The 17,270-nt window shown below is 50.1% G+C and overlaps 1 long non-coding RNA gene across 1 annotated transcript in view; it reads left to right on the top strand.

Annotated features, from left to right (window-relative positions):
• LOC144166885 (uncharacterized) overlaps window positions 1-17,270 on the top strand; it is a 156,347-nt gene that overhangs the window by 62,450 nt on the left and 76,627 nt on the right. The window contains exon 3 of the long non-coding RNA XR_013321784.1: window positions 10,917-11,026. This is a non-coding gene — a long non-coding RNA (uncharacterized LOC144166885). The remainder of the gene's footprint in view (window positions 1-10,916; window positions 11,027-17,270) is intronic.

Below are 17,270 nucleotides of genomic sequence, written 5' to 3'. Positions count from 1 at the left end.
CAGGCCTTTACACGGTCCGCCCTCTTGCGTTTGACCAAAATTGCGTTTGATCAATTACCTATAATCACTCCATTATAACGATAAAGGTGTTACTTCCGACAAATTTGAATTTTTATAGAACTACAGGCGCTACACGTACGCCATTCTCGTTATTTTATTTTTATTTTTTAATTTTTGGTTTTTCGAAATTCTATCCGACCAATTATCTCTTTACGCTATTATAAAAGTTAGGGGGTGGTAGTTCTGCCGAATCTGCATTTTTGCGGAAATACAGGGCATCACATGGTTCACCATTGTCGGAATTTTTTTCTATTCCTTTTTTTTTAGTTTTTCAACATTCTGTTCATAAATTATCACCATCTACGCTCTAATAACTATTTATGGTGTCAGTTTCGACAAATATGCATTTTTGTGGAAATGCAGCGCAATACACGGTCACCATTTTTCTCTGTGTTTTCTATTTTTTTATTTTCCGGTTTTTGAAAATTCCGTTCGAGCAATTCTGTTCGCGCAATTATAACGAATAAAGGTGTTTCTTCCGCCAAATCTGTATTTCTGTGGAAATGCAATGCATTACCTTCTCGCCCTTTTCGCTGTTTTGTTTCTATTTATCTTGATTTCTTTTTCAAAATATGTTCCACCAGTTATCTCCATATTGTCCCCAATTACGCTCTTACAATGATTAAAGCAGCCATGAAGAGAAAACACAAGTTTGGTTCATTCGAAAGATTGCCTCGTTAGAACCATAACGACACCACTGATAACGCAAACTTCGCTCAAATAAGCTACATAATTAGGAAAAAAGGAAATGACCATGCGACCCACCAGCTCATTTTCCGCAACAGAACCTATGATGTCACTCGAGAATGCTCTGCGATTGGCGGAGGCCGGCAAAAGCAAACGCATGTTAGGCAGGGCTTACAGTTTGCATAGCGAGCTAAATGCCCGTGAAACATACTGCACATTCTTTTTATGACATAGAACGGTGGAGTAAACGGTTGAAGTTCCGAACGAACACGCAAGCGTGTGCGCCAATGCGTACGAAACTACCGCCGGCCGAGCTCGACATCTCGCAGTCGCGCAGACGAATTTTCGGGTTCGAGGCTCTTAGGGGCCAACGAACCGTCCCAGCATGCACAGCCGCGACCTTGCTTGGTATCGTAATCCCTTCACAGGAGGTTGGCCGTCATATCGCCAACCAGCAAAGGTAAAAATAGAAACGAGGGGAGTAAGGAACGGCAAGCAGCGACGAGATAGTGACAGTCGTCGCAGTTTCGGAATGGTGTTGGCTTGCTGCTATTGTTAGGAGCTCGTTTCCAGTTTACAACCACTGAAAACTTCAGTTTGTTTAAGTACTTTACAATGAAATTTCGTTGCTACGTTTTGAAATGCCCATGTAGTACGGGCAAATCGTCGAGGGAGTGCGACATTCCTGGTGAGGAGATCTCCTTTCATGTGCTGCCCAACGACGAACCTCGGCGAAGCAAGTGGCTACGTTTTGTGAACTTTGCAAACGGAGGAGAAAGAGAGCTAAAGGAAGTACGAGTGTGCTCGCTTCATTTCCGAGGAAGTGATTACGGCAGGGACCCTTACGTTAGCTCACTCCTGGGACATGCTGGCGCTCTTCGCCGACTTCGTCAAGTCGCCGTCAAAGCGCTCTGACCTTGGGGGAAAAAAATGCCGTAAACACCGCGCATTGACGCTCGTATCTTTCTGGTCGAAGCAGAGAGCTCGCGCGAACGGCTTTCCATACACGACACCGGCAAACTGGCATAAGCGATACTGCTACTGAAATTGAACTATTATTAACCGTAATAAAAATACGGCACATACGTACCAGCCTGTATTCGTCTGTCGCGACGGGGCTGACGAAGCAGCGGTGCCGACGGCAGGGCGTTCGTGTGTTGTGGCTATCGCGGAATGGTCGCTTTCCCGTCCACCGCGTATCCCACAACTCTTGCCGCTCGTGCACTTAGAAGCATTGAGCGTTCAAGTGGTGTGAGGTTGTTAAATTCAAGCCCGAGCTCCTCGGCGAGAGTTTTTTTCTCCGGATCAGGCGATTGCATGTCTAGGGCTGCGGGTGCACTAGGTTTTACTAGTATTTTTAAAATGGCCGCCGTCTCGGTCGACTCCCTCGTGTGGGTGCTATATGGAGTCGACACACTAAGTATCTGTTTCATGGACCGGCTCGTATGACGCCAGTGTTCACGTCACGGAATGTGCAATTTTAGCGGGAGATTTAAAATTTTGGCTTAAATTGCCTTATTTCTCAGTGAATAAAGCATCATTTGCTTCCGGGAAAGCGCTTGGGGTACTATGAAACACCTAATCTTTCGAATAAAACAAACTTTTGTTTTCTCTTCATGGCTCCTTTAAAGGTGTTACTTCCGCCTAATCTGCATTTTTGTAGAAATGCTGAGCGTTACACGGTTTTCCGTCTCGATTATGTTTTTCTACTACTCCTTTTTTTTTTACGAACTTCTGATCCACCATGTAGGTCATTATAACGATTAGGGGTATTACTGCCCCCAAATCTGCATTTTATGGAAATACATCATTATTTTTTGTATTTTTCTTTTTATGGTTTTTTTAATACTGTTTGACCAATTAGCTTCAATTACACTGGTATAACGATTAAAGCTGTTACTGTCCCCAAATCTTCATTTTTGTGGAAATGGAGGGCTTTACACAGTTCGCCATTTTCGCTACGTTTACTGCGAAGCAGTACATGTTGAACCTGGATATAACGAAGTTGACAGAAATTCGCAATTTTTATTATATGCAGGTTTTCGTTGGATGAAGGTTTCGAGCCCTCAAACCTACTACAAACCTACTACAAAGAGTTAAGTAGAATTGAGAGTCGAGCTGGTTGGTGCACATACATTGTTGAAAATTCAGGGCGAACGATAAACACGGGCAAGAAAGAAGGACACCACCGGCGCTTGAAGGCTCGCGTGAAACAAACGGAAACAAAATCAAAATATTAGACATCAGTGTCAGTGATCTCACCCTCAAAGGATTTATTTCACAGTGAAGCACTGCGTGATTTACGCCTGCTGCTTTCCCACGAACTTTGCCACTACACGGCAAACCAAAGAAGCAAGGAGACTTACCCCCTTTTCACAAGCGTAACTTAAAGTGTAACTTCTGTTTTTGACACTTTTAGGAGCCTTCACCTGTTTCAAGGACTTAACTTGTGCTGAAAGGGCGGATTTTCGCGAACCAGACGCTCTTTTCCGCAGTCAAAATTGTTGAGATGCTTATACGCCTCGAGCGCGGCCTGTTGGGGCGCCACTGAAATCCCCCTAGCGGCCCGTTTCGAAAGCAGGCGCGGGAGTCTCTGTCCTGCTCCGCACTGTCGCCGCTGCTTTTGCAGCATGTTCGCGACTGAGATTTAGCGTTTGCGGGCGTTGAAATTCATGTTTATCTGGAGCAGTCACTCTGTTCGCAAATGGGGTGTGTTTACGAGAGTGTAAATGTTTCTGACGCGATCTTAGTGTGGTGTATTCGGTCTGCATAAGCACCGGGTGTGTCAGAGGCCAGCGTCGCGGAACCGGCGTATGCATGGACGTGATTGTAGTTACACTGCCCTGAATTTACTAGCAGTGTCTCCGTAACCACCGGTTCCTCAGATGTTCATGCTACGAGTATACACTACGATGTAAATCAGCTTTGTGCGCTTACATATTCAGTGGAGCACTCATACCTGACAGCACGCCAGTTACTTTTGCCAATAATATAACTCAGATATTGATCACCACAATTTACAAGCCAGTGTGTGTTAATTTCGGGAATATTCAACAAAAGTACGATGGACAATGCAGAATTATACTCGGGGATCAGCACACTACAAAGTTGTCTTGTCGTGAGGCGAGCGCCCGCAAATATTCATCTGCTACGTACATATCCTCTGCGAGCAGCGAGCAGACGGGCTTAGAATATAATCGGCGTCCGCGCCTAAGCGCTTCTTCGAAATACTGTCACGTAGCCCGCAGAATAAAGCACAAACTGAAATCAGAGGGCCTCATCATGTTACTAAAACGTTCATTGCTTGATTCCGCTCCGCATTTGTACACAGCGTCCTACTCCCTTACCCCCCCCCCCGCCCTATGTGTCGCGAAATAGCAGTGCATTTCGCGTATAGTTGGTCTGGTGAGCCCTACCTGGCTGAAGTTTCGACGAACGTTTTTAGCATGTCAGAAGCTGCACTGTATTTTTTTTTCGTTTCCGTTAGAGCTATTGTGTTTCTTCCGCACTTGCTCAGCATGTATTTTTCCGTGGTTTTATATTAGATTGCCCTGGTGCTTGCAATAAGGCGTGTGTGGGCACATATTTAACGACGTACATACTTGGAATATACTTAACATTTTCGCATGGTTTGTATTCTTATAAAAGACAGAAGTTATTGTCCGGGATTGGCTAATCACATCCCCGAAACATATTTTTCTGCGACGTATATATTCGAAACGAAGCCGCATTCGTTGGTGCACGCTGCAAAATGAAGCCAACCTCTCACTGTGCCGGTATAGGGTCTAAACGAGGCGACAGTAGAATTCATTTGTGCCTGACGTATTTGAAGGTGACAGGGGTGATATGCTGCTGCCGTCGTCAACCCCCGGAAGAGCGGCGACGATGCGCGCCGAACCGCGTCTCCGGGTAGCTCTTGCAGGCGATCGCGTGCTCTACGAAGAGGCAGCTGCTTTTTAGGTGACCTAAGCGTACTCTTTGCTTATAGATGTCACCATAACAAGTTTTTGGGGGGCGCGGAACGGAGAAAAGAAGCGAAACAGAACCAAAACACTGCACGAGCCCCTATCAGCCACGCAGCGCTCATCCCGTCAACGCCGCGGAGAAGCGGCGGCAGGCGTCGCAGCGATCGCGAAGCTCGAGGCGTATACGCCTCGAGCTTTTCTGTCTAAGATATGCAATTGCTAGACGTGAGATACTGTGTAATTGTCGGGGGACACGTTCTGCACCAGCGCTATACAACAAATAGTCATCTAAGCTGCTTGAAATGCTAAAACTAAATGAAAGTATAAACTTGCTACAAATTATATACCTTATATTTCCAACCCCGGCAGCGCTGGCTCGTGGTCGAGTGGTTTGGAGCGCTAGGTGTGTTATTTTGCAAGTCGTAAGTTCGGATCCCCGAGGCTACATTGTGTTTTTTTTTTGTGTTTGTGCAAGTTGATTTCTTCGCTTTCAGTCGATGTTTTCTATACTGAATTCACCATTTCTGGGCCGTAGCGTACATTGTTCCACGAGCGAGTTGGCAGAACGCGCGCAGACTAACACTGACGCGCTAGCGAGTTCTCGTTGGCGTGCTGTTGCCTGTGCCCACTGCCCGCAAGCAGTCGGTACTTACGGCCAGAATAAGATGACCCTTGGCCTGGTCGCCTGGGGCGGACACCCTTTTTACGATACAGGCATGAGTGAGGCAAGCTCCAAAGATGGGCGAAAAGCGCATGGCATTTGAGCGTCTGCGGCATGGACATGGTCTGCGGTGACGCGGAGGCCGTTCATCCACTGCGTAGGCCTCAGCTAGTGATTGCTACGATTCCAAGGCGTTCTGGTAGGCTTCTCTGATGCAGTTTACACTCGACACCATATGACAGAAGCGCGGTATGGTGATTACTGAGATAACGAGAATGCCCACGCAACGATAACGTCGGATGTCAAGTATGTTGTTTCACAGTACCGAAACCGAAACTTGTTTAATGGAATCTTGGACATCGCCTAATCATGTACCACCTTTACCCGACATCACTGCGCTTAGTTGGTGCAGTCGCCGCAGATCGCGCATGGTTGTTTTTCTTCTTTCAGGCTTTATAAAATAAATACCGCCTTATCAACTGGATAAACGATGAAAAGTGGGTTAATTTGAGCCAGTCTACGCAGTGCAAGCAAAAATGGGAGCTTGACAAATTCACTTCAGTGTCCCTTAAAGATCGCAGAAATGGAGCGTTATATGCAGTTTAACCGCCTAACAGTTTAACTTTTATGTGGGAACGAGCCCGCTCGTCACAAACCAGCTCGTCACCGGAGAACTGGTCATAGGCCAACTCGTCACGCCGGCCTTTTGGTACAATGCCATCTCGAGAGAGGAACTCTCGGGCAAGCTGCTTTTTCGTTGCATGGGTTTCGTCGCACCGAGACCGCGTGAACCAGTGTGCACAGAACCCTTGAAGCGCTGACCGGAAGTTAATATTGAAAGCGGTTCCGAGGTTGGTTTCAACAATGTTAAACTCGTTACAGCTATTTGGGAGGGCGTGGGAAATCTGTACAACCTGAACGCGTACGTAACGCCTTGAAGCACTGTTTTTTTTTTTTTTTTTTTTGGGGGGGGGGGTGGAAGAGAGGGAGGGGGGCAGAAGTCAGCGTTACCTGTACTGCTTTAAAGGGCTGATCATACAGGGCTGTAGAGGTTGAGTACTTAGCTGGTATGGACACAGCTGTAGCTGGGCAGGGTGGTGGAGAAGTCTGTGTGACCACGTCATGGTGTGATCTGTACATATGTTTGAACCCTTTAAATGCAGCTGAAGCGCTGTTCAGGGGCCTGATACCAGCGTAATTTCGCAATGTAAATTTCGGCACAGAAAATATGTTGGTTTTGGTCGTTTGCATTCCCTTTTTGACGCTTGGATCTCACGGCTCCGCGACATTGTAAACAAAACACTGACTTTAAAGGGTCAGGAAGAATGTTCTGCGGTCAAATCACGTGACCCCTAAAAAAGAAGCATAGGGTACATCAAAGCGCGTAATGTGATGAAGCAATATAAGTTTGAATCCAACAATAATTTAACATAATTGATTGATTGATTGTAGGGTTTAACGCGCCGACGCAACGCAGGCGATGAGGCGCGCCGTAGTGGAGGGCTCCGGATTAATTTTGACCACCTGGGGATCTTTATCGTGCGCCGAAATCTCGTACACACGGGCGTTTTTGCTTTTCGCCTCCATCAGAAAAGCGGCCGCCGCGGCCGGGAATCGAACCCGCGACCTCGTGCTCAGCAGCGCAACGAATTTAACATAATTAATGAGATGTTACGGTACATTAGCCTATCTTCCACAAATAACTAAAACACACTTGCCCAGGGCCACTGCCAAAGTTTTTTCGGGAGGTGGGGAGGGGGGGGGGGGCGGGTATTGGAAGGGAGAAGACTCGCCGAAATAAGCACTAAATCTGGCTCCCGTGCTGCCTGTAAAAAAAAAAGGCGGATTCGGTTCGAACCCCAAACACCCCTTCTGGCTACGTCCCTGCACTCGCCTATACCATCTTTTTAAAATGCGACGCATAGCAGGCGTAGCATCAATTTTATTTTACAGAGCAGGCTCCTAATGAGAGTTTACCGTGTGACGAATATTCCGGCAACACAAGAATTCCTCGCACGAAATGCCCTATGACGACTTGGCATTCTTGACAAGCTTACCTGTGACGAGTTGGCCTATGACGAGTGGGCTTGTGACGAATGGGCCTAGACCCTTCTTGTATATAGAGTTCACGTTTCTCCAGTGGCGCTGTCTCCTTTTTTCTTTCTCCATGGGTGGAACTTACATTCCAGGTGGCGCCATTTCTCAAGGTGTCGGCGAGCTTTAGTTTTCCATTAACACTGCCTTAACTAATTGATTACCTACCCATTCACGTGACCGATGACATAGGCGGTCTGCTCAGCGCAATCGCTTCCCCGCTCTTCCGGGAACGAACTAGGTAGTCTCGCATTACGAGTCTGATGTCTATACTATTGCTCCACAGAGGCAGGCTAGGATAGTAATGCAAAACGTTGCAGGTGATATTTGTGCTGCGCCGTTGCCACGGACGCTGCCATTGTGAGGCCGCGCTTCATGCTGGGAAATGAGCGGCTAATTCGAAACGGCGGAGTGTGGGTTTTGACACCTCTGCAGGCAATTGTTAGTGTTCAGCGCAGCGTCGTGGCTACACACACTGCCGTTGCCATGCGCGCTACATGCTTGGAAATGAGCGGCCAATTCGAAAATTGCGGGGGGGTGTTGCGGGCACATGTGATTGTTTACAGTAGTTCAGTTGCTAGGCCACGTGCCGGGAATCGGTCGGTTAAATTGCTGCACGTGTGCATTTGAGCAAACAGCGTCGCCGACAAAACGACCGCGTCTACCGAGTCATTGAGAACTTTGAGCGTCAGGTCCGTCAATACCTGACAGCGTGAACGGCCACTTTCAGCGGGAATTTCTGGACATCGAGATGGGATACGCCTACCGCATCTGCGACCGGCTCTGGTTCGGCGTAAACCTGTCTACCGTGTGCAACGCTGAGCGGAAGGTTATGGCCTTGCAAGTTTTACGCTGAACCTTCCTGTTCGCTGAGAATTACGAATATATGGAGGTAAGCAAGACATGACGGGACTCGGTCGCACAGGGACTCACTGCACTCGCTTCACTCGCTGCACAGGTTCACAGTGACTTACATGGCGCTCGTCGAGTTTAGCTTAGTGAGACAAACCACAGCTCTGCTGTGACATCAGTCTTACACCATTGTGCAAGCTGGCTTTGATTTTTGTGTTACTTTTGTGCGAATGAATCGTTTATGCCACACTAATACTTTTTTGTGCAAATATAGGGTGTTACACGGTTCCGACTCCGGGGATTCTCGGTAAAGACTGCTACGCATTAATAACCCATGCATTTGCAACCCTTTGCTGCCCTGCGCGCACAAATGTGGGGGTGAACAAATCCGTCTACTCAGGGGAACCTGCTTTGTTTGGTAGCCCTATGTAGTCGCTGTGAACGTTTCCGAGATTATATCGGTTTCAGTAGTTCGCGGGTTTCGCCACCAAGAGAAGGCGCAGATTAAAAAAGCGCCACCAAGCTGGCGCTACCACGCCAGCCTCGCTCCTTCCGAAACGCAAACTGATATTTCTTCTGGTCATTGTCGTTTTTTTCTCGAAAATGGGCATAGGACATCAATTCTAGGATTGAAACAAAAAAAAATTCGGCTGAAACCGTTTCTTTCGCGTGCGTTTTGTCATCACGCTTAAGCAATGCACCCCATGTTTTCGTGGGCTGGACATTCGTAGTGATGAAAATTTGCCTGGGCTGTACAGCCTGGCGGGCTTGTGCGCTGCAGAGCCGACCATGAAGGTTTCTTTGTTTTCTTGGTGTGTAATTTATTCGCAGTTCCGTGATGGCTGGTTCGTGATGTTTTTTGCGCCTGCTGCTTGAACTGACTCCGTAATTTGTAATAAAATAGTGTTATTTTAATACTGTAGGGTTTTTTTTTTTTTTTTTTGCTTTTTACCACCGTCGCCGCCCTGATGCGTTTACAAAACCGCTCCAACCCTTTACACTTATCCAAGAAGTCAAACGAGTGGTCTACTTTATAGAGTCATTTTCCGTTCTGTCACCGGACATTACGGGATTGACATCCTTGAGTTGGCTTATCAACTCGTCGGCGATACGCTTTGGCGGGCACCATTTATCCTGTTGCCCGGGCCGTCGGAGGAAAGTGGGAGGCTCTCACTGCGCCGCAACATCAAAGAGGTCTACTCCAGCTTCGTCCGGACAAACGCCTCTGCTAAAGGAGTATTCACACGAAGGAGAAATCCGCCGTTTGGCTCCTAGGAGTGCGCATCACGTGACCACTACGTCACGTTTTCTCTCCGGCGCACCGCTCCCATTGGAGGTCGGAGCTTCTGCTCGCGAGCTACAAACGATCCGATGCTGGGCGGCGGAGGCGGCGGGATTTCGTCTGCTCGTCGGGCAGCTAGCTGGCCGCGACTCAAGTTCTAGAGCGGTTGCAGGCACTCTATTTTTATTGCTTCTTATTACAATGGACGCGAAAATGCGCCGCGCACACGACAGGCGCACTGAGCGACCCGCGTATACCACCAGCACGGTCGCTGGGCGAGCGGAGGCCGCGGCCACGAAGTGGCGCAGACCGGCGCAGGTAGCTCGAGCGATAGCTTGTTATCGCTCCCCCAGGTGCAAACAGAGCTGCACATGCGAGAAAGGGGATAATGATGTGATGGAAAGTTGCATTAAAAATCGACATCTGCGCCACTTGCGAGAGCGGCAATCGAATATTCGCCGCAGTGTTAAGCCTAACATCTGTATGCGGGCCCGTCGGCAGACCTGCCGGCTGCTCCCAGCGCGTGCATCCCCCACCCACTGCCTCGCGCGTCGCGCGCCGTTCTCTACCCGCGGCAGCGACTACATCGCGTCCACGGCCACTTTTTGGGCGGCTGACAAAATCAGTTCGTAGGGGATTTAGCACAAATTGCCGCCGTCACGAAATCGGCGGTGCTACGGCAGCTCTGCTTTAGAGATAGGCGACTGCAAACGCTGATGTCCGTCCGACCGACGCATCCTCCGTGTGAGCGAAGGAGTTGGCCGAGCGGAAGTCCGCCTGCGGTGACGTCACGACCTCCCTCGGATTTCTCCGCTGAAAGGCTCCGTCATGTGAATAGAATACCCCTTTATCCGCTCGTCCATCACTCACCGTAACGGGGGCTCGACATCTCTGTCACATTCAAATGAATGGTATTATTACCCCCTCCCGCATATTTCGTTATCGGTATCGATCCAACTCCTCCTGTCCCAATGGTCCCGCTGTCTATGCTGATTTACCCCATTGCGTTTTCCATTGGCCGGCGGCTCAGCTATCTAGCTCGTATCCCTCCCCGGCCCTTTCCATCACCACTTGGTTCGACTGGCTTAGCTTTGAAAGGGAAGAACAGCACAGACTAGTCGTCCAGGTGGTCAGCACGCTCGCCCGATAGTTTCATACTGAATAAAAAGTCTTTACTACTACTACATCCTTATTAATTGATTAAAAATAAATCATTGCGATAGCGTCAGGTGGGCATTCTGGCAGGTTGATGTAATAAACGGACCATGTCTTACGAATGAGTACAAGTGTTTTTTCTTGTGTGGTTGTTTCGCAGGACATCGACTCCGCTGTTCGGAACATTTTTTACAACCGATGCCAGAGGGCTCAACAGTGAATTTATAACCCGTAAAGAACCAAACGGCGTTAATGTGTCTGACTCCCCCGGTACGTATTCCTGATAAATATACTAGCCTTTTTTCAGCCCAAAATCCTTTCCAATATACTTTACGTTCTCGGAATTCTTTACTTCAGTAAAACATCAGGAAGACAATTGGAGGGGTACTGATACGAAGTTTCAATGCTCAGATAACTATGTAAAGAGCTTCCTTTGTATATTGAGACATCTCCCAGGAAGCACGGATATATCCCTCAGCAACCTATTTAAAATCAGTTTTAATCTGTGCATGCACGAGAAAGCTCAAAACGAATGCCCTTTTGATATCGGCATCAGCATGACGAGTTGAGCGCCTCACCCGAAACTGCCGACGTCAAGACTCCCGTGACGTAGCCAAGGCTCTGGCTGCTGCTGGAACGAGCTGCCCCGTCTTGTATATGACGTCACCGTTTTCTAACTGATGTCTCGAAGCCCGGGCGAGCACGACCACGACCGGTCTGACCCGTTCGCTCGCTCCAGCGCCCGCGTCCACACCGGCCGTGGTGCGACAATCTAGAGACCGTAGTGCGATGAGAACAATGACGTCATGAGCCCCGGTTTGTCATGGCGGCAGCCTCGGCGTTTGTTTCGTCGAAACTGAGACTGACACGAATAAAAGAGGCTATAAATGCTTATTTACGCAGCGCTAGAGCACCAAGTATGCCATTCTAGCATTGCTGGGCTGGTAGGTACCTATAGCAGCGAAAAAAAACCCAGCAAAAAATTTTTGCTGGTACTCCTTTAACACTGCTTAGGCTGTGGTTTTGTGAAGGGGTTACTTCTTATTTCAAGCTGCACTATGCGCTAATATCTAGCGGTAGATCTGTCATCACCACGCCCTATGGCTTGGACAAGTCCTCATAACGACAGGGATATGTGTCGTACATGTAATCTTCGCGTCGTAAGGGTTGCGGTGGTGCTGCCTGGTGGTGGTTGTAGCTACAGCGAACGCTTGCCTTCTTGCTGCCGTGCGGGAGCGATGTGTTGCCTTGCATCTTATTCTGAGGCGTACTTCTGTTGGCGATCGAGTTTCACAGTTACCGCTGAGGTAGACGCTTCAGAGTTCATCAGCGTGTAAGATAGCTTAGTTATGCAGAAATGTTACCAGGGATGAGACTGACAATGAGAGCTTGCTTCTGGGCTAGTGGGTACATTATTTCTTGCAAAAACACTGCGCTAAATTGAAATCAACGAAGACGAAGGATGGGGGAATACAAGATGCACACTTACTAAACCGCTTAGCGCACAAGATGCGCTTTCGTAAGTGTGCATCTTGTGTTCTGCCGTCCTTCGTCTTCGTTTATTTCAATTTACCGCGGTGTTTTTACAAGAAATTGCAGTTGTCCTTATTTCTTCACGATTGTGTCGTTTTCTCTGGAAGATCAAATAATTGAACTTCAAGCGGCTGCCCACAGTCTAGAGTCATCAGTGTGCGAGTTGGGGCTTACGCTCGCTCCAGAGAAGACAGAGCTCTTGGCAGTGTACGGCTGCAAACCACCTCCATCGATCCCCACCATTCCAGTGACAATTTCGAACCAGACGATAATCGCCTCAACAGACCCCATAATGTTGCTAGGACTGCCCATTGGAACGAAGAACAGCGCTAACACGTGGCTACAGCGCCTAAAGAAAAAGTGGAAAGGCATCCTTCAAAACATTCGGCGTCTCTCTAACAAATATGGAGGAGCAACTCAAGCCGCCACACAGGCGTTAGCCAGGGCCTTCACACTGAGCACCCTTACTTACGGGGCACTGGCTTACGACCTCAATAAAACTCACACGAAGACCATACAGGTACTACATAGGGCCACTCTTCCGTGATCAGCGGACTGCCTCGGCACACCCCTATCCACAGTTTGGAGCAATCTGTCCCCCTTCCACCTGTGTCAGCAATCATCGAAGAGGCAAAAGCACAGGCCTCCTTCAAGCGGCCGCTAACCCACCAAGGGCTGTCACTGATTGCATGGGACGAACGCAAAATCCCCACAACATGCACATTTCCAGTACCTATCGCACCTTGGGCACGACCGGACTGCGTCACAGCGCCGCACTCGCACCCCATCGGACGCAGAAACCCTCAGTTGCGTAGACAACGAATTCTGCAGATGCATTCGGCGCAGCAGGACGGCGCAGTCGATATATACACTGATGCCAGTGTGACCCCTCAATGTGTTGGCCTTGCATGGACGTGCCCCGAACTTCCTGCTCTGTCGGGATATTGCACCATGATGGACCCCACCTTAACAAGTTTTGAAGCAGAACTGCACGCTTTGAACGCCGCTGTATCATCCCTCCTCTATGACACTACGACGGCTCTCCCACCTTCGCTTCGACTCATCACGGACTCTTACGAGGCCATACAGGCACTTCGATCCCATACCACCACTAACCCCATTGTGCATGAAATTCTCTACCAAGTGCAAATTCTTCAACGGAACCACATCACTGTCCGCTTTGACTGGGTCTGGCCACGAGCCGAACTCGACTGGTAACCAGGCGGCTCATGCGGCCGCACAGGAGTGTGCATTAACTCAAACTCCGCTGGTCTCTGCCGAGGAACCGTCTCGTTCATCTACACCATCTCCGTCATTGCGGATTCATCGCTACAAATTGGATAGACGTCAACGACTAAAAAACCTTACTCCTACCGGCTACCTAAGTCAACTTCCGCCCTTACCACGTAGTGGCCAGATCTTCATCAACAAGTTTATCACAAACACTGCCTTCACACCGGAAACAGTTCGTAAATGGTACACGCCTCACCTTCCTCCCCGATGTCCTCATTGCCAGTCAAGCCTCCCAGCCGACCTCCGGCACTTGGTCTGGACATGTCCAGCCTTCAATCGCCACCGTACCTTCACCGCCCCGAACCCTCAGCCAGACCCAACTCTACTGGACACGTCCTTACTCGCACAAATAGCGACGTATTCTCTTAAGAGTGGCCTAGCACGACTGGTATAAGAGCGCAATCGGTGACTGTCGCTTGGACTATTTAGCAGTGGACACAATTAAAGGGACACTGAAGTGAATTTGTCAAGCTCCCGTTTTTGCTTGCACTGTGTAGACTGGCTCAAATTAACACACTATTCATCGTTTATCCGGTTGTCAAATCGGTAATTATTTTACAAAGCGCGAAAGAAGAAAAACTACTATGCGCGGTTTGCGGCGGCCGCACCAACTAAAGGCTGTGACGTCAGGAGGGGGGGGGGCACCGTGATTGGACGATGCCCAAGGTTAGCAATCAAAAGTTTCGGTTTCGGTTTCGGTTCTGTAAAACAACATGCTTGACATCTGATGGCGTTGTTGGATGGGCATTCTCGATTTCTCAATTATCGCCGTACCGCGCTTCTGCCATGTTGTCGGCTGTCAAATGTCTAAGATAAACCTCCCAGGGCGGCTTGGAATCGTAGAAATCACTAGACGAGGCCTACGCAGTGGACGAACGCCCTCCGCGTCACCGCAGACTCTCAAATGTCATGCGCTTTTCCCGCATATTCGGAGCTTGCCTCACTCATGTCTGTTCGTAAAAAGCTAGTTCGCACCAGGCCAAGGGTGTGCCGATTCAGGCCTGGGCCCACTGCCCGCAAGCTGTCGGTGCTTGTGGCAACAGAACGCCAACGAGAATTCGCTAGCGCGTCATTGTCAGTATGCGCGCGTTCTGCGATCTCGCTCGTGGAGCAGTGAACAGCTACGACGGGGACGGTGACAAGCTTGTCCGACAACTCACGCAGAAGTACCTCAAAACGGAAAAGAGCGGCAAACCGTCCCTCGAGTACGACGGGCCGAGCAACGAAGACATGGACGCGGCCTTCACCGAACAGGAGTTGATCGCGGCCATAGACGAGAGCAACCAAGCCAGCGCACCGGGCATCGACGCCATTACCTACAAGGTTCTAAGGAACATGAGCGACAAGAGTCGGACGGAGCTCCTGGACCTCGCAAACGCAGCGTGGGAGAAGGGCTCGTTACCGAAAGAATGGAAGGAAGTGGAGGTGCGCTTCATTCCCAAGCCGGGGAAGCCACCTCACGTCGACAACCTGCGACCCATCTCTCTCACATTGTGCGTGGGGAAGGTGGTCGAACGCATCGTATTTAAGAGACTGCAGAAGCACCTTGACACCACTCACCAGATGCCACCGACCATGTACGGTTTCCGAGGGCACCTTAGCACGCAAGACGTCCTAGTGCAGCTACACGAACTGGCGATCAAAAAAGCCAAGAACCACACCCCGAGGGCGATCCTGGCGCTCGACCTCAAGGGAGCTTTTGACCACGTAACCCACGACAGCATACTTCGTAACCTGCGAGACACAAGGTGCGGAGAGCGAACGTTCAAGTACGTCCGGGACTTTCTCAGTAATAGAACGGCCAAGATTAAGATCGGGGACGAGACGTCGGGGCCGATAGCGCTGGGAGACAGGGGCACCCCGCAAGGGTCGGTCCTATCGCCCCTGCTCTTCAATCTGGCGCTACTCCCGTTCCCAGCCCTGCTCCAAGACATAGAGGGCATTGACCACGCTCTCTACGCGGACGACATCACCGTGTGGACGTCTATAGCGGGGTCGGAGAGTTGGATGGAAGAGACCCTTCAAAGAGCGGCCGACACCGTACACGACTATGCAAAGATATGCGGCCTCGACTGCTCGGCACAAAAATCGGAGTTCCTAATCATAAAGCCCCGAAGAAAGAAAGAAGAGCAAGAGAAGGTGTGTATTACCATATACGGGACGAACATAACGCCGACCACGCAAGCCCGAATCCTGGGAGTGATCTTCCAGAACAACGGCAAGGCGGCAGCGGCGCTAAGCAAGATAAAGACCACCACGGAACAGGTCACGAACATGATACGAAGGGTCACAAACAGGCGAAGAGGACTGAAGGAAGACGACGCGCTCACGCTGGTCCAGGCCTTTGTGACGTCGCGCATCGTATACGCGGCGCCGTACCTACAGCTGCTCAAGAAAGACAAAGATCAACTGAACGCGATCCTCCGCAAAGCAACAAAGGTGGCGCTGGGTATCCCGCGCCACTCGTCCACCGAGAAGCTGTTAGGCATGGCCAAACACAACACGGTGGAAGAGTTGGTAGAAGCTCATCTGTCTACCCAGAGAGTGCGGCTCAGCCAAACCTCGGCGGGCCGAATGGTACTGGCCAAGCTGGGCTGGCAAGAGGCCGACCACAAGGAAATGGGACCTTTGCCCAAACTTTGGTATCAGAAAATCGAGAGCAAACCCCTGCCCAAAAACATGAGACCGGGTCGCAACGACGGGCGCAGAAAGGCCAGGGTCAAGGCCCTCATCGAAACGCTGAGACAAGCGGAAGAACAAGAAGGTGGAACGGGGATCACCCTCTACACGGACGCCTCTCTACCCAAGTTTTCGACACGAGCCGCGATCTCGGTCACGACGAAAGACGCTCTGGTGACGTGCGCATCTGTCAAAACGGCGTTCCCGGAAGAAGCGGAAGAGGCAGCAATAGCCTTGGCGCTCACGTTGCCTAACGCGAGCAAAATAATCACAGACTCGCAAAAAGCGTATGCCAGCTATAGAAAAGGGCAGGTGTCTCTGACGGCACTCAGAATACTAGAGGGAGGAATACGCCGCATACCCGAGCAGAAAGTCGAACTTATATGGACACCGGCTCACTCAGGGCTGGAGGGCAACGAACTCGCCCACCAGCTTGCCCGAGAACTTGAACACCGGGCAGACGAGCACGCGCCGCAGGCCATAACGACCTACAAGGAGATCACCAGCCACTACAGGGAAGGCAGACGGCGGTACCCTGACCCGCACAAGTCGCTCAGCAGAACACAGCAAACGATCTATCGCCAAATACAAGCAGGATCCTTCCCGCACCCCTATCTCCAAAGCAGAATGTACCCCGAGATATACGAGGAAGAGTGTAGATTCTGCGGGCAATTGGGCACGCTCCGGCACGTCATCGGAGAGTGCGATTTCACCGAGGCAATCCCTCCACCCCTTACCCAACCCTCAATCACCCTTCCCACACCCTTTAACGAGCGATGGGAGACCTTGCTAACCAGCCCCGCCTTGGAAGACCAGCTCGTCCTGATCTCCAGGGGCCAGGCAGCCGCGGTAGCATATGGGTCCCGTGAAGAGGGAACCACCCCATCCGGCACGTAGTCGCCGCAATTTTGTGTGGCTAAATAAAGTTGTTCTCTCTCTCTCTCTCTCCAGCGCCTCAGACCGCTAGGCCACGAGCCGCCACTGGCCGGGGTGGATATACAAGGTTTAT

Source organism: Haemaphysalis longicornis, unplaced genomic scaffold, assembly GCF_048455015.1.
Source record: "Haemaphysalis longicornis isolate Haplotype H1 unplaced genomic scaffold, Haemaphysalis longicornis Haplotype H1 scaffold_196, whole genome shotgun sequence".
Classification (NCBI taxonomy): Eukaryota; Metazoa; Arthropoda; class Arachnida; order Ixodida; family Ixodidae; genus Haemaphysalis; species Haemaphysalis longicornis.
The sequence above is the reverse complement of the archived record's forward strand: the minus strand, read 5'-3'. Positions and strand labels throughout refer to the sequence as shown.